This window comes from Phallusia mammillata, chromosome 5 (genome assembly GCF_965637545.1).
Source record: "Phallusia mammillata chromosome 5, kaPhaMamm4.hap1.1, whole genome shotgun sequence".
NCBI classification, from domain to species: Eukaryota; Metazoa; Chordata; class Ascidiacea; order Phlebobranchia; family Ascidiidae; genus Phallusia; species Phallusia mammillata.
In genome coordinates, this window is record NC_137256.1 from 3,554,464 (window position 1) to 3,574,463 (window position 20,000).

General features: G+C 44.5%; 1 protein-coding gene and 144 non-coding genes across 145 annotated transcripts in view; 144 read left to right on the plus strand and 1 right to left on the minus strand.

Annotated features, from left to right (window-relative positions):
* LOC145229495 (lysine-specific demethylase 8-like) overlaps positions 1 to 20,000 on the minus strand; it is a 35,860-nt gene that overhangs the window by 6,972 nt on the left and 8,888 nt on the right. The window lies entirely within an intron of this gene.
* Trnac-gca (transfer RNA cysteine (anticodon GCA)) lies at positions 27 to 98 on the plus strand. Its single transcript has one exon. It is a non-coding gene; the product is annotated as a tRNA-Cys (tRNA).
* On the plus strand, positions 152 to 223 carry Trnac-gca (transfer RNA cysteine (anticodon GCA)). The gene has a single exon. It is a non-coding gene; the product is annotated as a tRNA-Cys (tRNA).
* On the plus strand, positions 289 to 360 carry Trnac-gca (transfer RNA cysteine (anticodon GCA)). Its single transcript has one exon. It is a non-coding gene; the product is annotated as a tRNA-Cys (tRNA).
* Trnac-gca (transfer RNA cysteine (anticodon GCA)) lies at positions 424 to 495 on the plus strand. The gene has a single exon. It is a non-coding gene; the product is annotated as a tRNA-Cys (tRNA).
* Trnac-gca (transfer RNA cysteine (anticodon GCA)) lies at positions 549 to 620 on the plus strand. Its single transcript has one exon. It is a non-coding gene; the product is annotated as a tRNA-Cys (tRNA).
* Trnac-gca (transfer RNA cysteine (anticodon GCA)) lies at positions 674 to 746 on the plus strand. The gene has a single exon. It is a non-coding gene; the product is annotated as a tRNA-Cys (tRNA).
* Positions 810 to 881, plus strand: Trnac-gca (transfer RNA cysteine (anticodon GCA)). The gene has a single exon. It is a non-coding gene; the product is annotated as a tRNA-Cys (tRNA).
* Trnac-gca (transfer RNA cysteine (anticodon GCA)) lies at positions 945 to 1,016 on the plus strand. Its single transcript has one exon. It is a non-coding gene; the product is annotated as a tRNA-Cys (tRNA).
* On the plus strand, positions 1,071 to 1,143 carry Trnac-gca (transfer RNA cysteine (anticodon GCA)). The gene has a single exon. It is a non-coding gene; the product is annotated as a tRNA-Cys (tRNA).
* On the plus strand, positions 1,208 to 1,280 carry Trnac-gca (transfer RNA cysteine (anticodon GCA)). The gene has a single exon. It is a non-coding gene; the product is annotated as a tRNA-Cys (tRNA).
* Trnac-gca (transfer RNA cysteine (anticodon GCA)) lies at positions 1,344 to 1,415 on the plus strand. The gene has a single exon. It is a non-coding gene; the product is annotated as a tRNA-Cys (tRNA).
* Trnac-gca (transfer RNA cysteine (anticodon GCA)) lies at positions 1,480 to 1,551 on the plus strand. The gene has a single exon. It is a non-coding gene; the product is annotated as a tRNA-Cys (tRNA).
* On the plus strand, positions 1,615 to 1,686 carry Trnac-gca (transfer RNA cysteine (anticodon GCA)). Its single transcript has one exon. It is a non-coding gene; the product is annotated as a tRNA-Cys (tRNA).
* Positions 1,750 to 1,821, plus strand: Trnac-gca (transfer RNA cysteine (anticodon GCA)). The gene has a single exon. It is a non-coding gene; the product is annotated as a tRNA-Cys (tRNA).
* Positions 1,886 to 1,958, plus strand: Trnac-aca (transfer RNA cysteine (anticodon ACA)). The gene has a single exon. It is a non-coding gene; the product is annotated as a tRNA-Cys (tRNA).
* Trnac-gca (transfer RNA cysteine (anticodon GCA)) lies at positions 2,147 to 2,218 on the plus strand. Its single transcript has one exon. It is a non-coding gene; the product is annotated as a tRNA-Cys (tRNA).
* On the plus strand, positions 2,282 to 2,353 carry Trnac-gca (transfer RNA cysteine (anticodon GCA)). The gene has a single exon. It is a non-coding gene; the product is annotated as a tRNA-Cys (tRNA).
* Trnac-gca (transfer RNA cysteine (anticodon GCA)) lies at positions 2,544 to 2,615 on the plus strand. The gene has a single exon. It is a non-coding gene; the product is annotated as a tRNA-Cys (tRNA).
* On the plus strand, positions 2,670 to 2,741 carry Trnac-gca (transfer RNA cysteine (anticodon GCA)). The gene has a single exon. It is a non-coding gene; the product is annotated as a tRNA-Cys (tRNA).
* Positions 2,917 to 2,988, plus strand: Trnac-gca (transfer RNA cysteine (anticodon GCA)). Its single transcript has one exon. It is a non-coding gene; the product is annotated as a tRNA-Cys (tRNA).
* Positions 3,053 to 3,124, plus strand: Trnac-gca (transfer RNA cysteine (anticodon GCA)). The gene has a single exon. It is a non-coding gene; the product is annotated as a tRNA-Cys (tRNA).
* On the plus strand, positions 3,178 to 3,249 carry Trnac-gca (transfer RNA cysteine (anticodon GCA)). Its single transcript has one exon. It is a non-coding gene; the product is annotated as a tRNA-Cys (tRNA).
* Trnac-gca (transfer RNA cysteine (anticodon GCA)) lies at positions 3,313 to 3,384 on the plus strand. Its single transcript has one exon. It is a non-coding gene; the product is annotated as a tRNA-Cys (tRNA).
* Trnac-gca (transfer RNA cysteine (anticodon GCA)) lies at positions 3,448 to 3,519 on the plus strand. Its single transcript has one exon. It is a non-coding gene; the product is annotated as a tRNA-Cys (tRNA).
* Trnac-gca (transfer RNA cysteine (anticodon GCA)) lies at positions 3,583 to 3,654 on the plus strand. Its single transcript has one exon. It is a non-coding gene; the product is annotated as a tRNA-Cys (tRNA).
* Trnac-gca (transfer RNA cysteine (anticodon GCA)) lies at positions 3,708 to 3,779 on the plus strand. The gene has a single exon. It is a non-coding gene; the product is annotated as a tRNA-Cys (tRNA).
* Trnac-gca (transfer RNA cysteine (anticodon GCA)) lies at positions 3,833 to 3,904 on the plus strand. Its single transcript has one exon. It is a non-coding gene; the product is annotated as a tRNA-Cys (tRNA).
* Positions 3,969 to 4,040, plus strand: Trnac-gca (transfer RNA cysteine (anticodon GCA)). Its single transcript has one exon. It is a non-coding gene; the product is annotated as a tRNA-Cys (tRNA).
* Trnac-gca (transfer RNA cysteine (anticodon GCA)) lies at positions 4,105 to 4,176 on the plus strand. Its single transcript has one exon. It is a non-coding gene; the product is annotated as a tRNA-Cys (tRNA).
* Trnac-gca (transfer RNA cysteine (anticodon GCA)) lies at positions 4,240 to 4,311 on the plus strand. The gene has a single exon. It is a non-coding gene; the product is annotated as a tRNA-Cys (tRNA).
* Trnac-gca (transfer RNA cysteine (anticodon GCA)) lies at positions 4,365 to 4,436 on the plus strand. The gene has a single exon. It is a non-coding gene; the product is annotated as a tRNA-Cys (tRNA).
* Trnac-gca (transfer RNA cysteine (anticodon GCA)) lies at positions 4,502 to 4,573 on the plus strand. Its single transcript has one exon. It is a non-coding gene; the product is annotated as a tRNA-Cys (tRNA).
* On the plus strand, positions 4,638 to 4,709 carry Trnac-gca (transfer RNA cysteine (anticodon GCA)). Its single transcript has one exon. It is a non-coding gene; the product is annotated as a tRNA-Cys (tRNA).
* Positions 4,773 to 4,844, plus strand: Trnac-gca (transfer RNA cysteine (anticodon GCA)). Its single transcript has one exon. It is a non-coding gene; the product is annotated as a tRNA-Cys (tRNA).
* On the plus strand, positions 4,909 to 4,980 carry Trnac-gca (transfer RNA cysteine (anticodon GCA)). Its single transcript has one exon. It is a non-coding gene; the product is annotated as a tRNA-Cys (tRNA).
* On the plus strand, positions 5,044 to 5,115 carry Trnac-gca (transfer RNA cysteine (anticodon GCA)). Its single transcript has one exon. It is a non-coding gene; the product is annotated as a tRNA-Cys (tRNA).
* Positions 5,179 to 5,250, plus strand: Trnac-gca (transfer RNA cysteine (anticodon GCA)). The gene has a single exon. It is a non-coding gene; the product is annotated as a tRNA-Cys (tRNA).
* Positions 5,309 to 5,380, plus strand: Trnac-gca (transfer RNA cysteine (anticodon GCA)). Its single transcript has one exon. It is a non-coding gene; the product is annotated as a tRNA-Cys (tRNA).
* Positions 5,434 to 5,505, plus strand: Trnac-gca (transfer RNA cysteine (anticodon GCA)). The gene has a single exon. It is a non-coding gene; the product is annotated as a tRNA-Cys (tRNA).
* On the plus strand, positions 5,570 to 5,641 carry Trnac-gca (transfer RNA cysteine (anticodon GCA)). The gene has a single exon. It is a non-coding gene; the product is annotated as a tRNA-Cys (tRNA).
* Trnac-gca (transfer RNA cysteine (anticodon GCA)) lies at positions 5,705 to 5,776 on the plus strand. Its single transcript has one exon. It is a non-coding gene; the product is annotated as a tRNA-Cys (tRNA).
* Trnac-gca (transfer RNA cysteine (anticodon GCA)) lies at positions 5,841 to 5,912 on the plus strand. The gene has a single exon. It is a non-coding gene; the product is annotated as a tRNA-Cys (tRNA).
* Trnac-gca (transfer RNA cysteine (anticodon GCA)) lies at positions 5,976 to 6,047 on the plus strand. The gene has a single exon. It is a non-coding gene; the product is annotated as a tRNA-Cys (tRNA).
* Positions 6,111 to 6,182, plus strand: Trnac-gca (transfer RNA cysteine (anticodon GCA)). Its single transcript has one exon. It is a non-coding gene; the product is annotated as a tRNA-Cys (tRNA).
* On the plus strand, positions 6,236 to 6,307 carry Trnac-gca (transfer RNA cysteine (anticodon GCA)). Its single transcript has one exon. It is a non-coding gene; the product is annotated as a tRNA-Cys (tRNA).
* On the plus strand, positions 6,372 to 6,443 carry Trnac-gca (transfer RNA cysteine (anticodon GCA)). Its single transcript has one exon. It is a non-coding gene; the product is annotated as a tRNA-Cys (tRNA).
* On the plus strand, positions 6,507 to 6,578 carry Trnac-gca (transfer RNA cysteine (anticodon GCA)). Its single transcript has one exon. It is a non-coding gene; the product is annotated as a tRNA-Cys (tRNA).
* Positions 6,642 to 6,713, plus strand: Trnac-gca (transfer RNA cysteine (anticodon GCA)). Its single transcript has one exon. It is a non-coding gene; the product is annotated as a tRNA-Cys (tRNA).
* Trnac-gca (transfer RNA cysteine (anticodon GCA)) lies at positions 6,772 to 6,843 on the plus strand. Its single transcript has one exon. It is a non-coding gene; the product is annotated as a tRNA-Cys (tRNA).
* On the plus strand, positions 6,897 to 6,968 carry Trnac-gca (transfer RNA cysteine (anticodon GCA)). Its single transcript has one exon. It is a non-coding gene; the product is annotated as a tRNA-Cys (tRNA).
* On the plus strand, positions 7,033 to 7,104 carry Trnac-gca (transfer RNA cysteine (anticodon GCA)). Its single transcript has one exon. It is a non-coding gene; the product is annotated as a tRNA-Cys (tRNA).
* On the plus strand, positions 7,168 to 7,239 carry Trnac-gca (transfer RNA cysteine (anticodon GCA)). The gene has a single exon. It is a non-coding gene; the product is annotated as a tRNA-Cys (tRNA).
* On the plus strand, positions 7,304 to 7,375 carry Trnac-gca (transfer RNA cysteine (anticodon GCA)). The gene has a single exon. It is a non-coding gene; the product is annotated as a tRNA-Cys (tRNA).
* Positions 7,439 to 7,510, plus strand: Trnac-gca (transfer RNA cysteine (anticodon GCA)). The gene has a single exon. It is a non-coding gene; the product is annotated as a tRNA-Cys (tRNA).
* Positions 7,574 to 7,645, plus strand: Trnac-gca (transfer RNA cysteine (anticodon GCA)). The gene has a single exon. It is a non-coding gene; the product is annotated as a tRNA-Cys (tRNA).
* Trnac-gca (transfer RNA cysteine (anticodon GCA)) lies at positions 7,699 to 7,770 on the plus strand. Its single transcript has one exon. It is a non-coding gene; the product is annotated as a tRNA-Cys (tRNA).
* On the plus strand, positions 7,835 to 7,906 carry Trnac-gca (transfer RNA cysteine (anticodon GCA)). The gene has a single exon. It is a non-coding gene; the product is annotated as a tRNA-Cys (tRNA).
* Positions 7,970 to 8,041, plus strand: Trnac-gca (transfer RNA cysteine (anticodon GCA)). Its single transcript has one exon. It is a non-coding gene; the product is annotated as a tRNA-Cys (tRNA).
* Trnac-gca (transfer RNA cysteine (anticodon GCA)) lies at positions 8,106 to 8,177 on the plus strand. Its single transcript has one exon. It is a non-coding gene; the product is annotated as a tRNA-Cys (tRNA).
* Trnac-gca (transfer RNA cysteine (anticodon GCA)) lies at positions 8,231 to 8,302 on the plus strand. Its single transcript has one exon. It is a non-coding gene; the product is annotated as a tRNA-Cys (tRNA).
* On the plus strand, positions 8,365 to 8,436 carry Trnac-gca (transfer RNA cysteine (anticodon GCA)). The gene has a single exon. It is a non-coding gene; the product is annotated as a tRNA-Cys (tRNA).
* On the plus strand, positions 8,501 to 8,572 carry Trnac-gca (transfer RNA cysteine (anticodon GCA)). The gene has a single exon. It is a non-coding gene; the product is annotated as a tRNA-Cys (tRNA).
* Trnac-gca (transfer RNA cysteine (anticodon GCA)) lies at positions 8,636 to 8,707 on the plus strand. Its single transcript has one exon. It is a non-coding gene; the product is annotated as a tRNA-Cys (tRNA).
* Trnac-gca (transfer RNA cysteine (anticodon GCA)) lies at positions 8,771 to 8,842 on the plus strand. The gene has a single exon. It is a non-coding gene; the product is annotated as a tRNA-Cys (tRNA).
* Trnac-gca (transfer RNA cysteine (anticodon GCA)) lies at positions 8,906 to 8,977 on the plus strand. Its single transcript has one exon. It is a non-coding gene; the product is annotated as a tRNA-Cys (tRNA).
* Positions 9,041 to 9,112, plus strand: Trnac-gca (transfer RNA cysteine (anticodon GCA)). The gene has a single exon. It is a non-coding gene; the product is annotated as a tRNA-Cys (tRNA).
* On the plus strand, positions 9,301 to 9,372 carry Trnac-gca (transfer RNA cysteine (anticodon GCA)). Its single transcript has one exon. It is a non-coding gene; the product is annotated as a tRNA-Cys (tRNA).
* On the plus strand, positions 9,438 to 9,509 carry Trnac-gca (transfer RNA cysteine (anticodon GCA)). Its single transcript has one exon. It is a non-coding gene; the product is annotated as a tRNA-Cys (tRNA).
* On the plus strand, positions 9,574 to 9,645 carry Trnac-gca (transfer RNA cysteine (anticodon GCA)). Its single transcript has one exon. It is a non-coding gene; the product is annotated as a tRNA-Cys (tRNA).
* Trnac-gca (transfer RNA cysteine (anticodon GCA)) lies at positions 9,709 to 9,780 on the plus strand. Its single transcript has one exon. It is a non-coding gene; the product is annotated as a tRNA-Cys (tRNA).
* Positions 9,839 to 9,910, plus strand: Trnac-gca (transfer RNA cysteine (anticodon GCA)). The gene has a single exon. It is a non-coding gene; the product is annotated as a tRNA-Cys (tRNA).
* On the plus strand, positions 9,964 to 10,035 carry Trnac-gca (transfer RNA cysteine (anticodon GCA)). Its single transcript has one exon. It is a non-coding gene; the product is annotated as a tRNA-Cys (tRNA).
* On the plus strand, positions 10,100 to 10,171 carry Trnac-gca (transfer RNA cysteine (anticodon GCA)). The gene has a single exon. It is a non-coding gene; the product is annotated as a tRNA-Cys (tRNA).
* Trnac-gca (transfer RNA cysteine (anticodon GCA)) lies at positions 10,235 to 10,306 on the plus strand. Its single transcript has one exon. It is a non-coding gene; the product is annotated as a tRNA-Cys (tRNA).
* Trnac-gca (transfer RNA cysteine (anticodon GCA)) lies at positions 10,371 to 10,442 on the plus strand. The gene has a single exon. It is a non-coding gene; the product is annotated as a tRNA-Cys (tRNA).
* Positions 10,506 to 10,577, plus strand: Trnac-gca (transfer RNA cysteine (anticodon GCA)). Its single transcript has one exon. It is a non-coding gene; the product is annotated as a tRNA-Cys (tRNA).
* Trnac-gca (transfer RNA cysteine (anticodon GCA)) lies at positions 10,641 to 10,712 on the plus strand. Its single transcript has one exon. It is a non-coding gene; the product is annotated as a tRNA-Cys (tRNA).
* On the plus strand, positions 10,766 to 10,837 carry Trnac-gca (transfer RNA cysteine (anticodon GCA)). Its single transcript has one exon. It is a non-coding gene; the product is annotated as a tRNA-Cys (tRNA).
* Trnac-gca (transfer RNA cysteine (anticodon GCA)) lies at positions 10,902 to 10,973 on the plus strand. Its single transcript has one exon. It is a non-coding gene; the product is annotated as a tRNA-Cys (tRNA).
* On the plus strand, positions 11,037 to 11,108 carry Trnac-gca (transfer RNA cysteine (anticodon GCA)). Its single transcript has one exon. It is a non-coding gene; the product is annotated as a tRNA-Cys (tRNA).
* Positions 11,173 to 11,244, plus strand: Trnac-gca (transfer RNA cysteine (anticodon GCA)). The gene has a single exon. It is a non-coding gene; the product is annotated as a tRNA-Cys (tRNA).
* Positions 11,298 to 11,369, plus strand: Trnac-gca (transfer RNA cysteine (anticodon GCA)). Its single transcript has one exon. It is a non-coding gene; the product is annotated as a tRNA-Cys (tRNA).
* On the plus strand, positions 11,432 to 11,503 carry Trnac-gca (transfer RNA cysteine (anticodon GCA)). Its single transcript has one exon. It is a non-coding gene; the product is annotated as a tRNA-Cys (tRNA).
* Trnac-gca (transfer RNA cysteine (anticodon GCA)) lies at positions 11,568 to 11,639 on the plus strand. Its single transcript has one exon. It is a non-coding gene; the product is annotated as a tRNA-Cys (tRNA).
* On the plus strand, positions 11,703 to 11,774 carry Trnac-gca (transfer RNA cysteine (anticodon GCA)). Its single transcript has one exon. It is a non-coding gene; the product is annotated as a tRNA-Cys (tRNA).
* Positions 11,838 to 11,910, plus strand: Trnac-gca (transfer RNA cysteine (anticodon GCA)). The gene has a single exon. It is a non-coding gene; the product is annotated as a tRNA-Cys (tRNA).
* Positions 11,974 to 12,046, plus strand: Trnac-gca (transfer RNA cysteine (anticodon GCA)). The gene has a single exon. It is a non-coding gene; the product is annotated as a tRNA-Cys (tRNA).
* Positions 12,110 to 12,181, plus strand: Trnac-gca (transfer RNA cysteine (anticodon GCA)). The gene has a single exon. It is a non-coding gene; the product is annotated as a tRNA-Cys (tRNA).
* Positions 12,245 to 12,316, plus strand: Trnac-gca (transfer RNA cysteine (anticodon GCA)). The gene has a single exon. It is a non-coding gene; the product is annotated as a tRNA-Cys (tRNA).
* Positions 12,380 to 12,451, plus strand: Trnac-gca (transfer RNA cysteine (anticodon GCA)). The gene has a single exon. It is a non-coding gene; the product is annotated as a tRNA-Cys (tRNA).
* Positions 12,515 to 12,586, plus strand: Trnac-gca (transfer RNA cysteine (anticodon GCA)). Its single transcript has one exon. It is a non-coding gene; the product is annotated as a tRNA-Cys (tRNA).
* On the plus strand, positions 12,651 to 12,722 carry Trnac-gca (transfer RNA cysteine (anticodon GCA)). The gene has a single exon. It is a non-coding gene; the product is annotated as a tRNA-Cys (tRNA).
* Trnac-gca (transfer RNA cysteine (anticodon GCA)) lies at positions 12,786 to 12,857 on the plus strand. The gene has a single exon. It is a non-coding gene; the product is annotated as a tRNA-Cys (tRNA).
* On the plus strand, positions 12,921 to 12,992 carry Trnac-gca (transfer RNA cysteine (anticodon GCA)). Its single transcript has one exon. It is a non-coding gene; the product is annotated as a tRNA-Cys (tRNA).
* Positions 13,057 to 13,128, plus strand: Trnac-gca (transfer RNA cysteine (anticodon GCA)). Its single transcript has one exon. It is a non-coding gene; the product is annotated as a tRNA-Cys (tRNA).
* Positions 13,182 to 13,253, plus strand: Trnac-gca (transfer RNA cysteine (anticodon GCA)). The gene has a single exon. It is a non-coding gene; the product is annotated as a tRNA-Cys (tRNA).
* Trnac-gca (transfer RNA cysteine (anticodon GCA)) lies at positions 13,307 to 13,378 on the plus strand. The gene has a single exon. It is a non-coding gene; the product is annotated as a tRNA-Cys (tRNA).
* Trnac-gca (transfer RNA cysteine (anticodon GCA)) lies at positions 13,442 to 13,513 on the plus strand. Its single transcript has one exon. It is a non-coding gene; the product is annotated as a tRNA-Cys (tRNA).
* Positions 13,577 to 13,648, plus strand: Trnac-gca (transfer RNA cysteine (anticodon GCA)). Its single transcript has one exon. It is a non-coding gene; the product is annotated as a tRNA-Cys (tRNA).
* Trnac-gca (transfer RNA cysteine (anticodon GCA)) lies at positions 13,847 to 13,918 on the plus strand. Its single transcript has one exon. It is a non-coding gene; the product is annotated as a tRNA-Cys (tRNA).
* Positions 13,983 to 14,054, plus strand: Trnac-gca (transfer RNA cysteine (anticodon GCA)). Its single transcript has one exon. It is a non-coding gene; the product is annotated as a tRNA-Cys (tRNA).
* On the plus strand, positions 14,108 to 14,179 carry Trnac-gca (transfer RNA cysteine (anticodon GCA)). Its single transcript has one exon. It is a non-coding gene; the product is annotated as a tRNA-Cys (tRNA).
* On the plus strand, positions 14,243 to 14,314 carry Trnac-gca (transfer RNA cysteine (anticodon GCA)). Its single transcript has one exon. It is a non-coding gene; the product is annotated as a tRNA-Cys (tRNA).
* On the plus strand, positions 14,378 to 14,449 carry Trnac-gca (transfer RNA cysteine (anticodon GCA)). Its single transcript has one exon. It is a non-coding gene; the product is annotated as a tRNA-Cys (tRNA).
* Positions 14,503 to 14,574, plus strand: Trnac-gca (transfer RNA cysteine (anticodon GCA)). Its single transcript has one exon. It is a non-coding gene; the product is annotated as a tRNA-Cys (tRNA).
* Trnac-gca (transfer RNA cysteine (anticodon GCA)) lies at positions 14,628 to 14,699 on the plus strand. The gene has a single exon. It is a non-coding gene; the product is annotated as a tRNA-Cys (tRNA).
* On the plus strand, positions 14,764 to 14,835 carry Trnac-gca (transfer RNA cysteine (anticodon GCA)). Its single transcript has one exon. It is a non-coding gene; the product is annotated as a tRNA-Cys (tRNA).
* On the plus strand, positions 14,900 to 14,971 carry Trnac-gca (transfer RNA cysteine (anticodon GCA)). Its single transcript has one exon. It is a non-coding gene; the product is annotated as a tRNA-Cys (tRNA).
* Positions 15,025 to 15,096, plus strand: Trnac-gca (transfer RNA cysteine (anticodon GCA)). The gene has a single exon. It is a non-coding gene; the product is annotated as a tRNA-Cys (tRNA).
* On the plus strand, positions 15,160 to 15,231 carry Trnac-gca (transfer RNA cysteine (anticodon GCA)). The gene has a single exon. It is a non-coding gene; the product is annotated as a tRNA-Cys (tRNA).
* On the plus strand, positions 15,296 to 15,367 carry Trnac-gca (transfer RNA cysteine (anticodon GCA)). The gene has a single exon. It is a non-coding gene; the product is annotated as a tRNA-Cys (tRNA).
* Positions 15,432 to 15,503, plus strand: Trnac-gca (transfer RNA cysteine (anticodon GCA)). The gene has a single exon. It is a non-coding gene; the product is annotated as a tRNA-Cys (tRNA).
* Positions 15,568 to 15,639, plus strand: Trnac-gca (transfer RNA cysteine (anticodon GCA)). Its single transcript has one exon. It is a non-coding gene; the product is annotated as a tRNA-Cys (tRNA).
* On the plus strand, positions 15,703 to 15,774 carry Trnac-gca (transfer RNA cysteine (anticodon GCA)). The gene has a single exon. It is a non-coding gene; the product is annotated as a tRNA-Cys (tRNA).
* Trnac-gca (transfer RNA cysteine (anticodon GCA)) lies at positions 15,838 to 15,909 on the plus strand. The gene has a single exon. It is a non-coding gene; the product is annotated as a tRNA-Cys (tRNA).
* On the plus strand, positions 15,973 to 16,044 carry Trnac-gca (transfer RNA cysteine (anticodon GCA)). The gene has a single exon. It is a non-coding gene; the product is annotated as a tRNA-Cys (tRNA).
* Trnac-gca (transfer RNA cysteine (anticodon GCA)) lies at positions 16,108 to 16,180 on the plus strand. The gene has a single exon. It is a non-coding gene; the product is annotated as a tRNA-Cys (tRNA).
* Trnac-gca (transfer RNA cysteine (anticodon GCA)) lies at positions 16,244 to 16,316 on the plus strand. The gene has a single exon. It is a non-coding gene; the product is annotated as a tRNA-Cys (tRNA).
* Trnac-gca (transfer RNA cysteine (anticodon GCA)) lies at positions 16,380 to 16,451 on the plus strand. The gene has a single exon. It is a non-coding gene; the product is annotated as a tRNA-Cys (tRNA).
* On the plus strand, positions 16,640 to 16,711 carry Trnac-gca (transfer RNA cysteine (anticodon GCA)). The gene has a single exon. It is a non-coding gene; the product is annotated as a tRNA-Cys (tRNA).
* Positions 16,777 to 16,848, plus strand: Trnac-gca (transfer RNA cysteine (anticodon GCA)). Its single transcript has one exon. It is a non-coding gene; the product is annotated as a tRNA-Cys (tRNA).
* Trnac-gca (transfer RNA cysteine (anticodon GCA)) lies at positions 16,913 to 16,984 on the plus strand. The gene has a single exon. It is a non-coding gene; the product is annotated as a tRNA-Cys (tRNA).
* Trnac-gca (transfer RNA cysteine (anticodon GCA)) lies at positions 17,049 to 17,120 on the plus strand. Its single transcript has one exon. It is a non-coding gene; the product is annotated as a tRNA-Cys (tRNA).
* On the plus strand, positions 17,185 to 17,256 carry Trnac-gca (transfer RNA cysteine (anticodon GCA)). The gene has a single exon. It is a non-coding gene; the product is annotated as a tRNA-Cys (tRNA).
* Trnac-gca (transfer RNA cysteine (anticodon GCA)) lies at positions 17,455 to 17,526 on the plus strand. Its single transcript has one exon. It is a non-coding gene; the product is annotated as a tRNA-Cys (tRNA).
* On the plus strand, positions 17,591 to 17,662 carry Trnac-gca (transfer RNA cysteine (anticodon GCA)). The gene has a single exon. It is a non-coding gene; the product is annotated as a tRNA-Cys (tRNA).
* On the plus strand, positions 17,727 to 17,798 carry Trnac-gca (transfer RNA cysteine (anticodon GCA)). The gene has a single exon. It is a non-coding gene; the product is annotated as a tRNA-Cys (tRNA).
* Positions 17,862 to 17,933, plus strand: Trnac-gca (transfer RNA cysteine (anticodon GCA)). The gene has a single exon. It is a non-coding gene; the product is annotated as a tRNA-Cys (tRNA).
* Trnac-gca (transfer RNA cysteine (anticodon GCA)) lies at positions 17,992 to 18,063 on the plus strand. The gene has a single exon. It is a non-coding gene; the product is annotated as a tRNA-Cys (tRNA).
* Positions 18,117 to 18,188, plus strand: Trnac-gca (transfer RNA cysteine (anticodon GCA)). Its single transcript has one exon. It is a non-coding gene; the product is annotated as a tRNA-Cys (tRNA).
* Trnac-gca (transfer RNA cysteine (anticodon GCA)) lies at positions 18,253 to 18,324 on the plus strand. Its single transcript has one exon. It is a non-coding gene; the product is annotated as a tRNA-Cys (tRNA).
* Positions 18,388 to 18,459, plus strand: Trnac-gca (transfer RNA cysteine (anticodon GCA)). Its single transcript has one exon. It is a non-coding gene; the product is annotated as a tRNA-Cys (tRNA).
* Trnac-gca (transfer RNA cysteine (anticodon GCA)) lies at positions 18,524 to 18,595 on the plus strand. The gene has a single exon. It is a non-coding gene; the product is annotated as a tRNA-Cys (tRNA).
* Positions 18,659 to 18,730, plus strand: Trnac-gca (transfer RNA cysteine (anticodon GCA)). The gene has a single exon. It is a non-coding gene; the product is annotated as a tRNA-Cys (tRNA).
* On the plus strand, positions 18,794 to 18,865 carry Trnac-gca (transfer RNA cysteine (anticodon GCA)). Its single transcript has one exon. It is a non-coding gene; the product is annotated as a tRNA-Cys (tRNA).
* On the plus strand, positions 18,919 to 18,990 carry Trnac-gca (transfer RNA cysteine (anticodon GCA)). The gene has a single exon. It is a non-coding gene; the product is annotated as a tRNA-Cys (tRNA).
* On the plus strand, positions 19,055 to 19,126 carry Trnac-gca (transfer RNA cysteine (anticodon GCA)). Its single transcript has one exon. It is a non-coding gene; the product is annotated as a tRNA-Cys (tRNA).
* Positions 19,190 to 19,261, plus strand: Trnac-gca (transfer RNA cysteine (anticodon GCA)). Its single transcript has one exon. It is a non-coding gene; the product is annotated as a tRNA-Cys (tRNA).
* Trnac-gca (transfer RNA cysteine (anticodon GCA)) lies at positions 19,326 to 19,397 on the plus strand. Its single transcript has one exon. It is a non-coding gene; the product is annotated as a tRNA-Cys (tRNA).
* On the plus strand, positions 19,451 to 19,522 carry Trnac-gca (transfer RNA cysteine (anticodon GCA)). The gene has a single exon. It is a non-coding gene; the product is annotated as a tRNA-Cys (tRNA).
* Trnac-gca (transfer RNA cysteine (anticodon GCA)) lies at positions 19,576 to 19,647 on the plus strand. Its single transcript has one exon. It is a non-coding gene; the product is annotated as a tRNA-Cys (tRNA).
* Trnac-gca (transfer RNA cysteine (anticodon GCA)) lies at positions 19,712 to 19,783 on the plus strand. The gene has a single exon. It is a non-coding gene; the product is annotated as a tRNA-Cys (tRNA).
* On the plus strand, positions 19,847 to 19,918 carry Trnac-gca (transfer RNA cysteine (anticodon GCA)). Its single transcript has one exon. It is a non-coding gene; the product is annotated as a tRNA-Cys (tRNA).
* The window catches only part of Trnac-gca (transfer RNA cysteine (anticodon GCA)), a 73-nt gene continuing 54 nt past the window's right edge, over positions 19,982 to 20,000 (plus strand). The window contains exon 1 of the tRNA in view: positions 19,982 to 20,000. This exon is cut by the window's right edge and continues 54 nt beyond it. This is a non-coding gene — a tRNA (tRNA-Cys).

Consider the following 20,000-nt stretch of genomic DNA (forward strand, 5'->3'; position numbering starts at 1 on the left):
AAACAGATTTGCACCTGAATGTAAGTGGGGGTATAGCTCAGTGGTAGAGCATTCGACTGCAGATCGAGAGGTCTCGGGTTCAAATCCGGATGCCCCCTTTTTAACGCAAATTGTAGTTTTGTTTGAAACAGATTGGCAACTGAATGTAAGTGGGGGTATAGCTCAGTGGTAGAGCATTCGACTGCAGATCGAGAGGTCTCCGGTTCAAATCCGGATGCCCCCTTTTTTAACGCAAACGGTAGTTTGTATATACGAATAGTTGATACTGATTTGTGCTTGAGTGTATGTGGGGGTATAGCTCAGTGGTAGAGCATTCGACTGCAGATCGAGAGGTCTCCGGTTCAAATCCGGATGCCCCCTTTTTAACGCATATTGTAGTTTTGTATGAGAGTAATTGAAACATATTTGCACCTGAATGTATGTGGGGGTATAGCTCAGTGGTAGAGCATTCGACTGCAGATCGAGAGGTCTCCGGTTCAAATCCGGATGCCCCCTTTTTAACGCAAATTGTAGTTTTGTTTGAAACAGATTGGCAACTGAATGTATGTGGGGGTATAGCTCAGTGGTAGAGCATTCGACTGCAGATCGAGAGGTCTCCGGTTCAAATCCGGATGCCCCCTTTTTAACGAAAATTGTAGTTTTGTTTGAAACAGATTGGCAACTGAATGTATGTGGGGGTTATAGCTCAGTGGTAGAGCATTCGACTGCAGATCGAGAGGTCTCCGGTTCAAATCCGGGAGCCCCCTTTTTAACGCAAATTGTAGGTTTGTATCAGATAAGTTAAAACAGCTTTGCACCTGAATGTATGTGGAGGTATAGCTCAGTGGTAGAGCATTCGACTGCAGATCGAGAGGTCTCCGGTTCAAATCCGGATGCCCCCTTTTTAACGCAAATTGTAGTTTTGTATGAGATAAGTTGAAACATATTTGCACCTGAATGTATCTGGGGGTATAGCTCAGTGGTAGAGCATTCGACTGCATATCGAGAGGTCTCCGGTTCAAATCCGGATGCCCCCTTTTTTGACGCAAATTGTAGTTTTGTTTGAAACAGATTGGCAACTGAATGTATGTGGGGGTTATAGCTCAGTGGTAGAGCATTCGACTGCAGATCGAGAGGTCTCCGGTTCAAATCCGGATGCCCCCTTTTTTAACACAAATTGTAGTTTTGTATGAGATGAATTGAAACATATTTGCACCTGAATGTATGTGGGGGTATAGCTCAGTGGTAGAGCATTCGACTGCAGATCGAGAGGTCTTCGGTTCAAATCCGGATGACCCCCTTTTTAACGCACATTGTAGTTTTGTATAAGATAAGTTGAAACATATTTGCACCTGAATGTATGTGGGGGTATAGCTCAGTGGTAGAGCATTCGACTGCAGATCGAGAGGTCTCCGGTTCAAATCCGGATGCCCCCTTTTTTAACACAAATTGTAGTTTTGTATGAGATTAATTGAAACATATTTGCACCTGAATGTATGTGGGGGTATAGCTCAGTGGTAGAGCATTCGACTGCAGATCGAGAGGTCTCCGGTTCAAATCCGGGAGCCCCCTTTTTAACGCAAATTGTAGGTTTGTATAAGATTAGTTGAAACAGCTTTGCACCTGAATGTATGTGGGGGTATAGCTCAGTGGTAGAGCATTCGACTGCAGATCGAGAGGTCTCCGGTTCAAATCCGGATGCCCCCTTTTTTAACGCAAACGGTAGTTTGTATACGAATAGTTGAAACTGATTTGTGCTTGAGTGTATGTGGGGGTATAGCTCAGTGGTAGAGCATTCGACTGCAGATCGAGAGGTCTCCGGTTCAAATCCGGATGCCCCCTTTTTTAACACAAATTGTAGTTTTGTATGAGATGAATTGAAACATATTTGCACCTGAATGTATGTGGGGGTATAGCTCAGTGGTAGAGCATTCGACTACAGATCGAGAGGTCTTCGGTTCAAATCCGGATGACCCCCTTTTTAACGCACATTGTAGTTTTGTATAAGATAAGTTGAAACAGCTTTGCACCTGAATGTATGTGGGGGTATAGCTCAGTGGTAGAGCATTCGACTGCAGATCGAGAGGTCTCCGGTTCATATCCGTAAGCCCCCTTTTTAACGCAAATTGTAGTTTTGTTTGAAACAGATTTGCACCTGAATGTATGTGGGGGTATAGCCCAGTGGTAGAGCATTCGACTGCAGATCGAGAGGTCTCCGGTTCAAATCCGGATGCCCCCTTTTTAACGCAAATTGTAGTTTTGTATGAGATAAGTTGAAACAGCTTTGCACCTGAATGTATGTGGGGGTATAGCTCAGTGGTAGAGCATTCGACTGCAGATCGAGAGGTCTCCGGTTCAAATCCGGATGCCCCCTTTTTTAACACAAATTGTAGTTTTCTATCACATTAGTTGAAACATATTTGCACCCGAATGTATGTGGGGGTATAGCTCAGTGGTAGAGCATTCGACTGCAGCGCTAGAGGTCTCCGGTTCAAATCCAGATGCCCCCATTTTTAACGCAAATTGTAGTTTTGTTTGAAACTGATTTGCAACTGAATGTATGTGGGGGTATAGCTCAGTGGTAGAGCATTCGACTGCAGATCGAGAGGTCTCCGGTTCAAATCCGGATGCCCCCCTTTTTAACGCAAATTGTAGTTTTGTTTGAAACTGATTTGCAACTGAATGTATGTGGGGGTATAGCTCAGTGGTAGAGCATTCGACTGCAGATCGAGAGGTCTCCGGTTCAAATCCGGATGCCCCCTTTTTGACGCTAATTGTAGTTTTGTATCAGATAAGTTGAAACAGCTTTGCACCTGAATGTATGTGGGGGTAGAGCATTCGACTGCAGATCGAGAGGTCTCCGGTTCAAATCCGGGAGCCCCCTTTTTAACGCAAATTGTAGTTTTGTTTGAAACAGATTTGCACCTGAATGTATGTGGGGGTATAGCTCAGTGGTAGAGCATTCGACTGCAGATCGAGAGGTCTCCGGTTCAAATCCGGATGCCCCCTTTTTTAACACAAATTGTAGTTTTGTATCACATTAGTTGAAACAGACTTGCACCCGAATGTATGTGCGGGTATAGCTCAGTGGTAGAGCATTCGACTGCAGATCGAGAGGTCTCCGGTTCAAATCCGGATGCCCCCTTTTTAACGCAAATTGTAGTTTTGTTTGAAACAGATTTGCAACTGAATGTATGTGGGGGTATAGCTCAGTGGTAGAGCATTCGACTGCAGATCGAGAGGTCTCCGGTTCAAATCCGGATGCCCCCTTTTTAACGCTAATTGTAGTTTTGTATGAGATTAATTGAAACATATTTGCACCTGAATGTATGTGGGGGTATAGCTCAGTGGTAGAGCATTCGACTGCAGATCGAGAGGTCTCCGGTTCAAATCCGGATGCCCCCTTTTTAACGCTAATTGTAGTTTTGTATGAGATTAATTGAAACATATTTGCACCTGAATGTATCTGGGGGTATAGCTCAGTGGAAGAGCATTCGACTGCAGATCGAGAGGTCTCCGGTTCAAATCCGGATGCCCCCTTTTTTAACGCAAACGGTAGTTTGTATACGAATAGTTGATACTGATTTGTGCTTGAGTGTATGTGGGGGTATAGCTCAGTGGTAGAGCATTCGACTGCAGATCGAGAGGTCTCCGGTTCATATCCGGATGCCCCCTTTTTAACGCAAATTGTAGTTTTGTTTGAAACAGATTTGCACCTGAATGTATGTGGGGGTATAGCTCAGTGGTAGAGCATTCGACTGCAGATCGAGAGGTCTCCGATTCAAATCCGGATGCCCCCTTTTTAACGCAAATTGTAGTTTTGTTTGAAACAGATTTGCACCTGAATGTATGTGGGGGTATAGCTCAGTGGTAGAGCATTCGACTGCAGATCGAGAGGTCTCCGGTTCAAATCCGGATGCCCCCCTTTTTAACGTAAATTGTAGTTTTGTATCAGATAAGTTGAAACAGCTTTGCACCTGAATGTATGTGGGGGTATAGCTCAGTGGTAGAGCATTCGACTGCAGATCGAGAGGTCTCCGGTTCAAATCCGGATGCCCCCCTTTTTAACGTAAATTGTAGTTTTGTATAAGATAAGTTGAAACAGCTTTGCACCTGAATGTATGTGGGGGTATAGCTCAGTGGTAGAGCATTCGACTGCAGATCGAGAGGTCTCCGGTTCAAATCCGGATGCACCCTTTTTAACGCAAATTGTAGTTTTGTATAAGATAAGTTGAAACAGCTTTGCACCTGAATGTATGTGGGGGTATAGCTCAGTGGTAGAGCATTCGACTGCAGATCGAGAGGTCTCCGGTTCAAATCCGAAAGCCCCCTTTTTAACGCAAATTGTAGTTTTGTTTGAAACAGATTTGCACCTGAATGTATGTGGGGGTATAGCTCAGTGGTAGAGCATTCGACTGCAGATCTAGAGGTCTCCGGTTCAAATCCGGATGCCCCCTTTTTTTAACGCAAACGGTAGTTTTGTTTTAGATAAGTTGAAACTGATTTATGCTTGAGTGTATGTGGGGGTATAGCTCAGTGGTAGAGCATTCCACTGCAGATCGAGAGGTCTCCGGTTCAAATCCGGATGCCCCCTTTTTTGACGCAAACGGTAGTTTGGTATAAGATTAGTTGAAACAGATTAGTGCTTGAGTGTATGTGGGGGTATAGCTCAGTGGTAGAGCATTCGACTGCAGATCTAGAGGTCTCCGGTTCAAATCCGGATGACCCCTTTTTAACGCAAATTGTAGTTTTGTATGAGATTAATTGAAACATATTTGCACCTGAATGTATGTGGGGGTATAGCTCAGTGGTAGAGCATTCCACTGCAGATCGAGAGGTCTCCGGTTCAAATCCGGATGCCCCCTTTTTTGACGCAAACGGTAGTTTGGTATAAGATTAGTTGAAACAGATTAGTGCTTGAGTGTATGTGGGGGTATAGCTCAGTGGTAGAGCATTCGACTGCAGATCGAGAGGTCTCCGGTTCAAATCCGGATGACCCCTTTTTAACGCAAATTGTAGTTTTGTATGAGATTAATTGAAACATATTTGCACCTGAATGTATGTGGGGGTATAGCTCAGCGGTAGAGCATTCGACTGCAGATCGAGAGGTCTCCGGTTCAAATCCGGATGCCCCCTTTTTAACGCTAATTGTAGGTTTGTATGAGATTAATTGAAACATATTTGCACCCGAATGTATGTGGGGGTATAGCTCAGTGGTAGAGCATTCGACTGCAGATCGAGAGGTCTCCGGTTCAAATCCGGATGCCCCCTTTTTAACGCAAATTGTAGTATAAGATAAGTTGAAACAGCTTTGCACCTGAATGTATGTGGGGGTATAGCTCAGTGGTAGAGCATTCGACTGCAGATCGAGAGGTCTCCGGTTCAAATCCGGATGCCCCCTTTTTAACGCAAATTGTAAATTTGTTTGAAACTGATTTGCAACTGAATGTATGTGGGGGTATAGCTCAGTGGTAGAGCATTCGACTGCAGATCGAGAGGTCTCCGGTTCAAATCCGGATGCCCCCCTTTTTAACGCAAATTGTAGTTTTGTATCACATTAGTTGAAACATATTTGCACCTGAATGTATCTGGGGGTATAGCTCAGTGGTAGAGCATTCGACTGCAGATCGAGAGGTCTCCGGTTCAAATCCGGATGCCCCCTTTTTTAACGCAAACGGTAGTTTGCATACGAATAGTTGAAACTGATTTGTGCTTGAGTGTATGTGGGGGTATAGCTCAGTGGTAGAGCATTCGACTGCAGGTCGAGAGGTCTCCGGTTCAAATCCGGATGCCCCCTTTTTTAACGCAAATTGTAGTTTTGTATAAGATAAGTTGAAACAGCTTTGCACCTGAATGTATGTGGGGGTATAGCTCAGTGGTAGAGCATTCGACTGCAGATCGAGAGGTCTCCGGTTCAAACCCGGATGCCCCCTTTTTTAACGCAAACGGTAGTTTGCATACGAATAGTTGAAACTGATTTGTGCTTGAGTGTATGTGGGGGTATAGCTCAGTGGTAGAGCATTCGACTGCAGGTCGAGAGGTCTCCGGTTCAAATCCGGATGCCCCCTTTTTAACGCAAATTGTAGTTTTGTATAAGATAAGTTGAAACAGCTTTGCACCTGAATGTATGTGGGGCTATAGCTCAGTGGTAGAGCATTCGACTGCAGATCGAGAGGTCTCCGGTTCAAATCCGGATGCCCCCTTTTTAACGCAAATTGTAGTTTTGTTTGAAACATATTTGCACCTGAATGTATGTGGGGGTATAGCTCAGTGGTAGAGCATTCGACTGCAGATCGAGAGGTCTCCGGTTCAAATCCGGATGCCCCCTTTTTTAACACAAATTGTAGTTTTGTATGAGATAAGTTGAAACATATTTGCACCCGAATGTATGTGGGGGTATAGCTCAGTGGTAGAGCATTCGACTGCAGATCGAGAGGTCTCCGGTTCAAATCCGGATGACCCCTTTTTAACGCAAATTGTAGTTTTGTATGAGATTAATTGAAACATATTTGCACCTGAATGTATGTGGGGGTATAGCTCAGCGGTAGAGCATTCGACTGCAGATCGAGAGGTCTCCGGTTCAAATCCGGATGCCCCCTTTTTAACGCTAATTGTAGGTTTGTATGAGATTAATTGAAACATATTTGCACCCGAATGTATGTGGGGGTATAGCTCAGTGGTAGAGCATTCGACTGCAGATCGAGAGGTCTCCGGTTCAAATCCGGATGCCCCCTTTTTAACGCAAATTGTAGTATAAGATAAGTTGAAACAGCTTTGCACCTGAATGTATGTGGGGGTATAGCTCAGTGGTAGAGCATTCGACTGCAGATCGAGAGGTCTCCGGTTCAAATCCGGATGCCCCCTTTTTAACGCAAATTGTAAATTTGTTTGAAACTGATTTGCAACTGAATGTATGTGGGGGTATAGCTCAGTGGTAGAGCATTCGACTGCAGATCGAGAGGTCTCCGGTTCAAATCCGGATGCCCCCCTTTTTAACGCAAATTGTAGTTTTGTATCACATTAGTTGAAACATATTTGCACCTGAATGTATCTGGGGGTATAGCTCAGTGGTAGAGCATTCGACTGCAGATCGAGAGGTCTCCGGTTCAAATCCGGATGCCCCCTTTTTTAACGCAAACGGTAGTTTGCATACGAATAGTTGAAACTGATTTGTGCTTGAGTGTATGTGGGGGTATAGCTCAGTGGTAGAGCATTCGACTGCAGGTCGAGAGGTCTCCGGTTCAAATCCGGATGCCCCCTTTTTTAACGCAAATTGTAGTTTTGTATAAGATAAGTTGAAACAGCTTTGCACCTGAATGTATGTGGGGGTATAGCTCAGTGGTAGAGCATTCGACTGCAGATCGAGAGGTCTCCGGTTCAAACCCGGATGCCCCCTTTTTTAACGCAAACGGTAGTTTGCATACGAATAGTTGAAACTGATTTGTGCTTGAGTGTATGTGGGGGTATAGCTCAGTGGTAGAGCATTCGACTGCAGGTCGAGAGGTCTCCGGTTCAAATCCGGATGCCCCCTTTTTAACGCAAATTGTAGTTTTGTATAAGATAAGTTGAAACAGCTTTGCACCTGAATGTATGTGGGGCTATAGCTCAGTGGTAGAGCATTCGACTGCAGATCGAGAGGTCTCCGGTTCAAATCCGGATGCCCCCTTTTTAACGCAAATTGTAGTTTTGTTTGAAACATATTTGCACCTGAATGTATGTGGGGGTATAGCTCAGTGGTAGAGCATTCGACTGCAGATCGAGAGGTCTCCGGTTCAAATCCGGATGCCCCCTTTTTTAACACAAATTGTAGTTTTGTATGAGATAAGTTGAAACATATTTGCACCCGAATGTATGTGGGGGTATAGCTCAGTGGTAGAGCATTCGACTGCAGATCGAGAGGTCTCCGGTTCAAATCCGGATGCCCCCTTTTTTAACGCAAACGGTAGTTTGCATACGAATAGTTCAAACTGATTTGCACCCGAATGTATGTGGGGGTATAGCTCAGTGGTAGAGCATTCGACTGCAGATCGAGAGGTCTCCGGTTCAAATCCGGATGCCCCCCTTTTTAACGCAAATTGTAGTTTTGTATGAGATTAATTGAAACATATTTGCACCTGAATGTATGTGGGGGTATAGCTCAGTGGTAGAGCATTCGACTGCAGATCGAGAGGTCTCCGGTTCAAATCCGGATGCCCCCTTTTTAACGCAAATTGTGGTTTTGTTTGAAACTGATTTGCACCTGAATGTATCTGGGGGTATAGCTCAGTGGTAGAGCATTCGACTGCAGATCGAGAGGTCTCCGGTTCAAACCCGGATGCCCCTTTTTTAACGCAAACGGTAGTTTGTATACGAATAGTTGAAACTGATTTGTGCTTGAGTGTATGTGGGGGTATAGCTCAGTGGTAGAGCATTCGACTGCAGATCGAGAGGTCTCCGGTTCAAATCCGGATGCCCCCTTTTTTAACACAAATTGTAGTTTTGTATGAGATTAATTGAAACATATTTGCACCTGAATGTATGTGGGGGTATAGCTCAGTGGTAGAGCATTCGACTGCAGATCGAGAGGTCTCCGGTTCAAATCCGGATGCCCCCTTTTTTAACGCAAACGGTAGTTTGTATACGAATAGTTGAATCTGATTTGTGCTTGAGTGTATGTGGGGGTATAGCTCAGTGGTAGAGCATTCGACTGCAGATCGAGAGGTCTCCGGTTCAAATCCGGATGCCCCCTTTTTAACACAAATTGTAGTTTTGTATGAGATTAATTGAAACATATTTGCACCTGAATGTATGTGGGGGTATAGCTCAGTGGTAGAGCATTCGACTGCAGATCGAGAGGTCTCCGGTTCAAATCCGGATGACCCCTTTTTAACGCAAATTGTAGTTTTGTATGAGATTAATTGAAACATATTTGCACCTGAATGTATGTGGGGGTATAGCTCAGTGGTAGAGCATTCGACTGCAGATCGAGAGGTCTCCGGTTCAAATCCGGATGACCCCTTTTTAACGCAAATTGTAGTTTTGTATAAGATAAGTTGAAACAGCTTTGCACCTGAATGTATGTGGGGGTATAGCTCAGTGGTAGAGCATTCGACTGCAGATCGAGAGGTCTCCGGTTCAAATCCGGATGCACCCTTTTTAACGCCAATTGTAGTTTTGTATAAGATAAGTTGAAACAGCTTTGCACCTGAATGTATGTGGGGGTATAGCTCAGTGGTAGAGCATTCGACTGCAGATCGAGAGGTCTCAGGTTCAAATCCGAAAGCCCCCTTTTTAACGCAAATTGTAGTTTTGTTTGAAACAGATTTGCACCTGAATGTATGTGGGGGTATAGCTCAGTGGTAGAGCATTCGACTGCAGATCTAGAGGTCTCCGGTTCAAATCCGGATGCCCCCTTTTTTTAACGCAAACGGTAGTTTTGTTTTAGATAAGTTGAAACTGATTTGTGCTTGAGTGTATGTGGGGGTATAGCTCAGTGGTAGAGCATTCCACTGCAGATCGAGAGGTCTCCGGTTCAAATCCGGATGCCCCCTTTTTTGACGCAAACGGTAGTTTGGTATAAGATTAGTTGAAACAGATTTGTGCTTGAGTGTATGTGGGGGTATAGCTCAGCGGTAGAGCATTCGACTGCAGATCGAGAGGTCTCCGGTTCAAATCCGGATGCCCCCTTTTTAACGCAAATTGTAGTTTTGTATGAGATTAATTGAAACATATTTGCACCTGAATGTATGTGGGGGTATAGCTCAGTGGTAGAGCATTCGACTGCAGATCGAGAGGTCTCCGGTTCAAATCCGGATGCCCCCTTTTTAACGCAAATTGTACTATAAGATAAGTTGAAACAGCTTTGCACCTGAATGTATGTGGGGGTATAGCTCAGTGGTAGAGCATTCGACTGCAGATCGAGAGGTCTCCGGTTCAAATCCGGATGCCCCCTTTTTAACGCAAATTGTAGTTTTGTTTGAAACTGATTTGCAACTGAATGTATGTGGGGGTATAGCTCAGTGGTAGAGCATTCGACTGCAGATCGAGAGGTCTGCGGTTCAAATCCGGATGCCCCCCTTTTTAACGCAAATTGTAGTTTTGTATCACATTAGTTGAAACATATTTGCACCTGAATGTATCTGGGGGTATAGCTCAGTGGTAGAGCATTCGACTGCAGATCGAGAGGTCTCCGGTTCAAATCCGGATGCCCCCTTTTTTAACGCAAACGGTAGTTTGCATACGAATAGTTGAAACTGATTTGTGCTTGAGTGTATGTGGGGGTATAGCTCAGTGGTAGAGCATTCGACTGCAGGTCGAGAGGTCTCCGGTTCAAATCCGGATGCCCCCTTTTTTAACGCAAATTGTAGTTTTGTATAAGATAAGTTGAAACAGCTTTGCACCTGAATGTATGTGGGGGTATAGCTCAGTGGTAGAGCATTCGACTGCAGATCGAGAGGTCTCCGGTTCAAACCCGGATGCCCCCTTTTTTAACGCAAACGGTAGTTTGCATACGAATAGTTGAAACTGATTTGTGCTTGAGTGTATGTGGGGGTATAGCTCAGTGGTAGAGCATTCGACTGCAGGTCGAGAGGTCTCCGGTTCAAATCCGGATGCCCCCTTTTTAACGCAAATTGTAGTTTTGTATAAGATAAGTTGAAACAGCTTTGCACCTGAATGTATGTGGGGCTATAGCTCAGTGGTAGAGCATTCGACTGCAGATCGAGAGGTCTCCGGTTCAAATCCGGATGCCCCCTTTTTAACGCAAATTGTAGTTTTGTTTGAAACATATTTGCACCTGAATGTATGTGGGGGTATAGCTCAGTGGTAGAGCATTCGACTGCAGATCGAGAGGTCTCCGGTTCAAATCCGGATGCCCCCTTTTTTAACACAAATTGTAGTTTTGTATGAGATAAGTTGAAACATATTTGCACCCGAATGTATGTGGGGGTATAGCTCAGTGGTAGAGCATTCGACTGCAGATCGAGAGGTCTCCGGTTCAAATCCGGATGCCCCCTTTTTTAACGCAAACGGTAGTTTGCATACGAATAGTTCAAACTGATTTGCACCCGAATGTATGTGGGGGTATAGCTCAGTGGTAGAGCATTCGACTGCAGATCGAGAGGTCTCCGGTTCAAATCCGGATGCCCCCCTTTTTAACGCAAATTGTAGTTTTGTATGAGATTAATTGAAACATATTTGCACCTGAATGTATGTGGGGGTATAGCTCAGTGGTAGAGCATTCGACTGCAGATCGAGAGGTCTCCGGTTCAAATCCGGATGCCCCCTTTTTAACGCAAATTGTGGTTTTGTTTGAAACTGATTTGCACCTGAATGTATCTGGGGGTATAGCTCAGTGGTAGAGCATTCGACTGCAGATCGAGAGGTCTCCGGTTCAAATCCGGATGCCCCTTTTTTAACGCAAACGGTAGTTTGTATACGAATAGTTGAAACTGATTTGTGCTTGAGTGTATGTGGGGGTATAGCTCAGTGGTAGAGCATTCGACTGCAGATCGAGAGGTCTCCGGTTCAAATCCGGATGCCCCCTTTTTTAACACAAATTGTAGTTTTGTATGAGATTAATTGAAACATATTTGCACCTGAATGTATGTGGGGGTATAGCTCAGTGGTAGAGCATTCGACTGCAGATCGAGAGGTCTCCGGTTCAAATCCGGATGCCCCCTTTTTTAACGCAAACGGTAGTTTGTATACGAATAGTTGAAACTGATTTGTGCTTGAGTGTATGTGGGGGTATAGCTCAGTGGTAGAGCATTCGACTGCAGATCGAGAGGTCTCCGGTTCAAATCCGGATGCCCCCTTTTTAACACAAATTGTAGTTTTGTATGAGATTAATTGAAACATATTTGCACCTGAATGTATGTGGGGGTATAGCTCAGTGGTAGAGCATTCGACTGCAGATCGAGAGGTCTCCGGTTCAAATCCGGATGACCCCCTTTTTAAAGCAAATTGTAGTTTTGTATGAGATTAATTGAAACATATTTGCACCTGAATGTATGTGGGGGTATAGCTCAGTGGTAGAGCATTCGACTGCAGATCGAGAGGTCTCCGGTTCAAATCCGGATGACCCCCTTTTTAACGCAAATTGTAGTTTTGTATGAGATTAATTGAAACATATTTGCACCTGAATGTATGTGGGGGTATAGCTCAGTGGTAGAGCATTCGACTGCAGATCGAGAGGTCTCCGGTTCAAATCCGGATGCCCCCTTTTTAACGCAAAGTGTAGTTTTGTATAAGATTAATTGAAACAGATTTGCACCTGAATGTATGTGGGGGTATAGCTCAGTGCTAGAGCATTCGACTGCAGATCGAGAGGTCTCCGGTTCAAATCCGGATGCCCCCTTTTTTAACGCAAACGGTAGTTTGTATACGAATAGTTGAAACTGATTTGTGCTTGAGTGTATGTGGGGGTATAGCTCAGTGGTAGAGCATTCGACTGCAGATCGAGAGGTCTCCGGTTCAAATCCGGATGCCCCCTTTTTAACGCTAATTGTAGTTTTTTATGAGATTAATTGAAACATATTTGCACCTGAATGTATGTGGGGGTATAGCTCAGTGGTAGAGCATTCGACTGCAGATCGACAGGTCTCCGGTTCAAATCCGGATGCCCCCTTTTTAACGCAAATTGTAGTTTGTATATACGAATAGTTGATACTGAATTGTGCTTGAATGTATGTGGGGGTATAGCTCAGTGGTAGAGCATTCGACTGCAGATCGAGAGGTCTCCGGTTCAAATCCGGATGCCCCCTTTTTAACGCAAAGTGTAGTTTTGTATAAGATTAATTGAAACAGCTTTGCACCTGAATGTATGTGGGGTTATAGCTCAGTGGTAGAGCATTCGACTGCAGATCGAGAGGTCTCCGGTTCAAATCCGGATGCCCCCTTTTTAACGCAAAGTGTAGTTTTGTATAAGATTAATTGAAACTGATTTGCACCTGAATGTATGTGGGGGTATAGCTCAGTGGTAGAGCATTCGACTGCAGATCGAGAGGTCTCCGGTTCAAATCCGGATGCCCCCCTTTTTAACACAAATTGTAGTTTTGTATCACATTAGTTGAAACAGATTTGCACCCGAATGTATGTGGGGGTATAGCTCAATGGTAGAGCATTCGACTGCAGATCGAGAGGTCTCCGGTTCAAAGCCGGATGCCCCCTTTTTAACGCAAATTGTAGTTTTGTTTGAAACAGATTTGCACCTGAATGTATGTGGGGGTATAGCTCAGTGGTAGAGCATTCGACTGCAGATCGAGAGGTCTCCGGTTCAAATCCGAAAGCCCCCTTTTTAACGCAAATTGTAGTTTTGTTTGAAACAGATTTGCACCTGAATGTATGTGGGGGTATAGCTCAGTGGTAGAGCATTCGACTGCAGATCGAGAGGTCTCCGGTTCAAATCCGGATGCCCCCTTTTTTAACACAAATTGTAGTTTTGTATGAGATTAATTAAACAGATTTGCACCCGAATGTATGTGGGGGTATAGCTCAGTGGTAGAGCATTCGACTGCAGATCGAGAGGTCTGCGGTTCAAATCTGGATGCCCCCTATTTAACGCAAATTGTAGTTTTGTATGAGATAAATTGAAACAGATTTGCACCTGAATGTATGTGGGGGTATAGCTCAGTGGTAGAGCATTCGACTGCAGATCGAGAGGTCTCCGGTTCAAATCCGGATGCCCCCTTTTTTAACACAAATTGTAGTTTTGTATGAGATTAATTAAACAGATTTGCACCCGAATGTATGTGGGGGTATAGCTCAGTGGTAGAGCATTCGAATGCAAATCGAGAGGTCTGCGGTTCAAATCTGGATGCCCCCTATTTAACGCAAATTGTAGTTTTGTATGAGATAAATTGAAACAGCTTTGCACCTGAATGTATGTGGGGGTATAGCTCAGTGGTAGAGCATTCGACTGCAGATCGAGAGGTCTCCGGTTCAAATCCGGATGCCCCCTTTTTTAACACAAATTGTAGTTTTGTATCACATTAGTTGAAACAGATTTGCACCCGAATGTATGTGGGGGTATAGCTCAATGGTAGAGCATTCGACTGCAGATCGAGAGGTCTCCGGTTCAAATCCGGATGCCCCCTTTTTAACGCAAATTGTAGTTTTGTTTGAAACAGATTTGCACCTGAATGTATGTGGGGGTATAGCTCAGTGGTAGAGCATTCGACTGCAGATCGAGAGGTCTCCGGTTCAAATCCGGATGCCCCCTTTATAACGCAAAGTGTAGTTTTGTATAAGATTAATTTAAACAGATTTGGACCTGAATGTATGTGGGGGTATAGCTCAGTGGTAGAGCATTCGACTGCAGATCGAGAGGTCTCCGGTTCAAATCCGAATGCCCCCTTTTTTAACGCAAACGGTAGTTTGTATACGAATAGTTGAAACTGATTTGTGCTTGAGTGTATGTGGGGGTATAGCTCAGTGGTAGAGCATTCGACTGCAGATCGAGAGGTCTCCGGTTCAAATCCGGATGACCCCTTTTTAACGCAAATTGTAGTTTTGTTTGAAACAGATTTGCACCTGAATGTATGTGGGGGTATAGCTCAGTGGTAGAGCATTCGACTGCAGATCGAGAGGTCTCCGGTTCAAATCCGAAAGCCCCCTTTTTAACGCAAATTGTAGTTTTGTTTGAAACAGATTTGCACCTGAATGTATGTGGGGGTATAGCTCAGTGGTAGAGCATTCGACTGCAGATCGAGAGGTCTCCGGTTCAAATCCGGATGCCCCCTTTTTTAACACAAATTGTAGTTTTGTATGAGATTAATTGAAACAGATTTGCACCCGAATGTATGTGGGGGTATAGCTCAGTGGTAGAGCATTCGACTGCAGATCGAGAGGTCTCCGGTTCGAATCCGTATGCCCCCTTTTTTAACACAAATTGTAGTTTTGTATCACATTAGTTGAAACAGATTTGCACCCGAATGTATGTGGGGGTATAGCTCAGTGGTAGAGCATTCGACTGCAGATCGACAGGTCTCCGGTTCAAATCCGGATGCCCGCTTTTTAACGCAAATTGTAGTTTTGTTTGAAACAGATTTGCACCTGAATGTATGTGGGGGTATAGCTCAGTGGTAGAGCATTCGACTGCAGATCGAGAGGTCTCCGGTTCAAATCCGGATGCCCCCTTTTTAACACAAATTGTAGTTTTGTATCACATTAGTTGAAACAGATTTGCACCCGAATGTATGTGGGGGTATAGCTCAGTGGTAGAGCATTCGACTGCAGATCGAGAGGTCTCCGGTTCAAATCCGGATGCCCCCTTTTTTAACACAAATTGTAGTTTTGTATCACATTAGTTGAAACAGATTTGCACCCGAATGTACGTGGGGGTATAGCTCAATGGTAGAGCATTCGACTGCAGATCGAGAGGTCTCCGGTTCAAATCCGGATGCCCCCTTTTTTAACACAAATTGTAGTTTTGTATCACATTAGTTGAAACAGATTTGCACCCGAATGTATGTGGGGGTATAGCTCAGTGGTAGAGCATTCGACTGCAGATCAAGAGGTCTCCGGTTCAAATCCGGATGCCCCCTTTTTTAACACAAATTGTAGTTTTGTATCACATTAGTTGAAACAGATTTGCACCCGAATGTACGTGGGGGTATAGCTCAATGGTAGAGCATTCGACTGCAGATCGAGAGGTCTCCGGTTCAAATCCGGATGCCCCCTTTTTAACGCAAATTGTAGTTTTGTATGAGATTAATTGAAACATATTTGCACCTGAATGTATGTGGGGGTATAGCTCAGTGGTAGAGCATTCGACTGCAGATCGAGAGGTCTCCGGTTCAAATCCGGATGCCCCCTTTTTAACGCAAATTGTAGTTTTGTATGAGATTAATTGAAACATATTTGCACCTGAATGTATGTGGGGGTATAGCTCAGTGGTAGAGCATTCGACTGCAGATCGAGAGGTCTCCGGTTCAAATCCGGATGCCCCCTTTTTAACGCAAAGTGTAGTTTTGTATAAGATTTATTTAAACAGATTTGCACCTGGAGGTATGTGGGGGTATAGCTCAGTGGTAGAGCATTCGACTGCAGATCGAGAGGTCTCCGGTTCAAATCCGAATGCCCCCTTTTTTAACGCAAACGGTAGTTTGTGTACGAATAGTTGAAACTGATTTGTGCTTGAGAGTATGTGGGGGTATAGCTCAGTGGTAGATCATTCGACTGCAGATCGAGAGGTCTCCGGTTCAAATCCGGATGACCCCCTTTTTAACGCAAATTGTAGTTTTGTATGAGATTAATTGAAACATATTTGCACCTGAATGTATGTGGGGGTATAGCTCAGTGGTAGAGCATTCGACTGCAGATCGAGAGGTCTCCGGTTCAAATCCGGATGACCCCCTTTTTAACGCAAATTGTAGTTTTGTATAAGATAAGTTGAAACAGCTTTGCACCTGAATGTATGTGGGGGTATAGCTCAGTGGTAGAGCATTCGACTGCAGATCGAGAGGTCTCCGGTTCAAATCCGGATGCACCCTTTTTAACGCAAATTGTAGTTTTGTATAAGATAAGTTGAAACAGCTTTGCACCTGAATGTATGTGGGGGTATAGCTCAGTGGTAGAGCATTCGACTGCAGATCGAGAGGTCTCAGGTTCAAATCCGAAAGCCCCCTTTTTAACGCAAATTGTAGTTTTGTTTGAAACAGATTTGCACCTGAATGTATGTGGGGGTATAGCTCAGTGGTAGAGCATTCGACTGCAGATCTAGAGGTCTCCGGTTCAAATCCGGATGCCCCCTTTTTTTAACGCAAACGGTAGTTTTGTTTTAGATAAGTTGAAACTGATTTGTGCTTGAGTGTATGTGGGGGTATAGCTCAGTGGTAGAGCATTCCACTGCAGATCGAGAGGTCTCCGGTTCAAATCCGGATGCCCCCTTTTTTGACGCAAACGGTAGTTTGGTATAAGATTAGTTGAAACAGATTAGTGCTTGAGTGTATGTGGGGGTATAGCTCAGTGGTAGAGCATTCCACTGCAGATCGAGAGGTCTCCGGTTCAAATCCGGATGCCCCCTTTTTTGACGCAAACGGTAGTTTGGTATAAGATTAGTTGAAACAGATTAGTGCTTGAGTGTATGTGGGGGTATAGCTCAGCGGTAGAGCATTCGACTGCAGATCGAGAGGTCTCCGGTTCAAATCCGGATGCCCCCTTTTTTGACGCAAACGGTAGTTTGGTATAAGATTAGTTGAAACAGATTAGTGCTTGAGTGTATGTGGGGGTATAGCTCAGCGGTAGAGCATTCGACTGCAGATCGAGAGGTCTCCGGTTCAAATCCGGATGCCCCCTTTTTAACGCTAATTGTAGTTTTGTATGAGATTAATTGAAACATATTTGCACCTGAATGTATGTGGGGGTATAGCTCAGTGGTAGAGCATTCGACTGCAGATCGAGAGGTCTCAGGTTCAAATCCGAAAGCCCCCTTTTTAACGCAAATTGTAGTTTTGTATCACATTAGTTGAAACAGATTTGCACCCGAATGTATGTGGGGGTATAGCTCAGTGGTAGAGCATTCGACTGCAGATCGAGAGGTCTCCGGTTCAAATCCGGATGCCCCCTTTTTTGACGCAAACGGTAGTTTGGTATAAGATTAGTTGAAACTGATTTGTGCTTGAGTGTATGTGGGGGTATAGCTCAGTGGTAGAGCATTCCACTGCAGATCGAGAGGTCTCCGGTTCAAATCCGGATGCCCCCTTTTTTGACGCAAACGGTAGTTTGGTATAAGATTAGTTGAAACAGATTAGTGCTTGAGTGTATGTGGGGGTATAGCTCAGCGGTAGAGCATTCGACTGCAGATCGAGAGGTCTCCGGTTCAAATCCGGATGCCCCCTTTTTAACGCTAATTGTAGTTTTGTATGAGATTAATTGAAACATATTTGCACCTGAATGTATGTGGGGGTATAGCTCAGTGGTAGAGCATTCGACTGCAGATCGAGAGGTCTCCGGTTCAAATCCGGATGCCCCCTTTTTAACGCAAATTGTAGTATAAGATAAGTTGAAACAGCTTTGCACCTGAATGTATGTGGGGGTATAGCTCAGTGGTAGAGCATTCGACTGCAGATCGAGAGGTCTCCGGTTCAAATCCGGATGCCCCCTTTTTAACGCAAATTGTAGTTTTGTTTGAAACTGATTTGCAACTGAATGTATGTGGGGGTATAGCTCAGTGGTAGAGCATTCGACTGCAGATCGAGAGGTCTCCGGTTCAAATCCGGATGCCCCCCTTTTTAACGCAAATTGTAGTTTTGTATCACATTAGTTGAAACATATTTGCACCTGAATGTATCTGGGGGTATAGCTCAGTGGTAGAGCATTCGACTGCAGATCGAGAGGTCTCCGGTTCAAATCCGGATGCCCCCTTTTTTAACGCAAACGGTAGTTTGCATACGAATAGTTGAAACTGATTTGTGCTTGAGTGTATGTGGGGGTATAGCTCAGTGGTAGAGCATTCGACTGCAGGTCGAGAGGTCTCCGGTTCAAATCCGGATGCCCCCTTTTTTAACGCAAATTGTAGTTTTGTATAAGATAAGTTGAAACAGCTTTGCACCTGAATGTATGTGGGGGTATAGCTCAGTGGTAGAGCATTCGACTGCAGATCGAGAGGTCTCCGGTTTAAACCCGGATGCCCCCTTTTTTAACGCAAACGGTAGTTTGCATACGAATAGTTGAAACTGATTTGTGCTTGAGTGTATGTGGGGGTATAGCTCAGTGGTAGAGCATTCGACTGCAGGTCGAGAGGTCTCCGGTTCAAATCCGGATGCCCCCTTTTTAACGCAAATTGTAGTTTTGTATAAGATAAGTTGAAACAGCTTTGCACCTGAATGTATGTGGGGCTATAGCTCAGTGGTAGAGCATTCGACTGCAGATCGAGAGGTCTCCGGTTCAAATCCGGATGCCCCCTTTTTAACGCAAATTGTAGTTTTGTTTGAAACATATTTGCACCTGAATGTATGTGGGGGTATAGCTCAGTGGTAGAGCATTCGACTGCAGATCGAGAGGTCTCCGGTTCAAATCCGGATGCCCCCTTTTTTAACACAAATTGTAGTTTTGTATGAGATAAGTTGAAACATATTTGCACCCGAATGTATGTGGGGGTATAGCTCAGTGGTAGAGCATTCGACTGCAGATCGAGAGGTCTCCGGTTCAAATCCGGATGCCCCCTTTTTTAACGCAAACGGTAGTTTGCATACGAATAGTTCAAACTGATTTGCACCCGAATGTATGTGGGGGTATAGCTCAGTGGTAGAGCATTCGACTGCAGATCGAGAGGTCTCCGGTTCAAATCCGGATGCCCCCCTTTTTAACGCAAATTGTAGTTTTGTATGAGATTAATTGAAACATATTTGCACCTGAATGTATGTGGGGGTATAGCTCAGTGGTAGAGCATTCGACTGCAGATCGAGAGGTCTCCGGTTCAAATCCGGATGCCCCCTTTTTAACGCAAATTGTGGTTTTGTTTGAAACTGATTTGCACCTGAATGTATCTGGGGGTATAGCTCAGTGGTAGAGCATTCGACTGCAGATCGAGAGGTCTCCGGTTCAAATCCGAAAGCCCCCTTTTTAACGCAAATTGTAGTTTTGTTTGAAACAGATTTGCACCTGAATGTATGTGGGGGTATAGCTCAGTGGTAGAGCATTCGACTGCAGATCGAGAGGTCTCCGGTTCAAATCCGGATGCCCCCTTTTTTAACACAAATTGTAGTTTTGTATGAGATTAATTGAAACATATTTGCACCTGAATGTATGTGGGGGTATAGCTCAGTGGTAGAGCATTCGACTGCAGATCGAGAGGTCTCCGGTTCAAATCCGGATGCCCCCTTTTTTAACGCAAACGGTAGTTTGTATACGAATAGTTGAAACTGATTTGTGCTTGAGTGTATGTGGGGGTATAGCTCAGTGGTAGAGCATTCGACTGCAGATCGAGAGGTCTCCGGTTCAAATCCGGATGCCCCCTTTTTAACACAAATTGTAGTTTTGTATGAGATTAATTGAAACATATTTGCACCTGAATGTATGTGGGGGTATAGCTCAGTGGT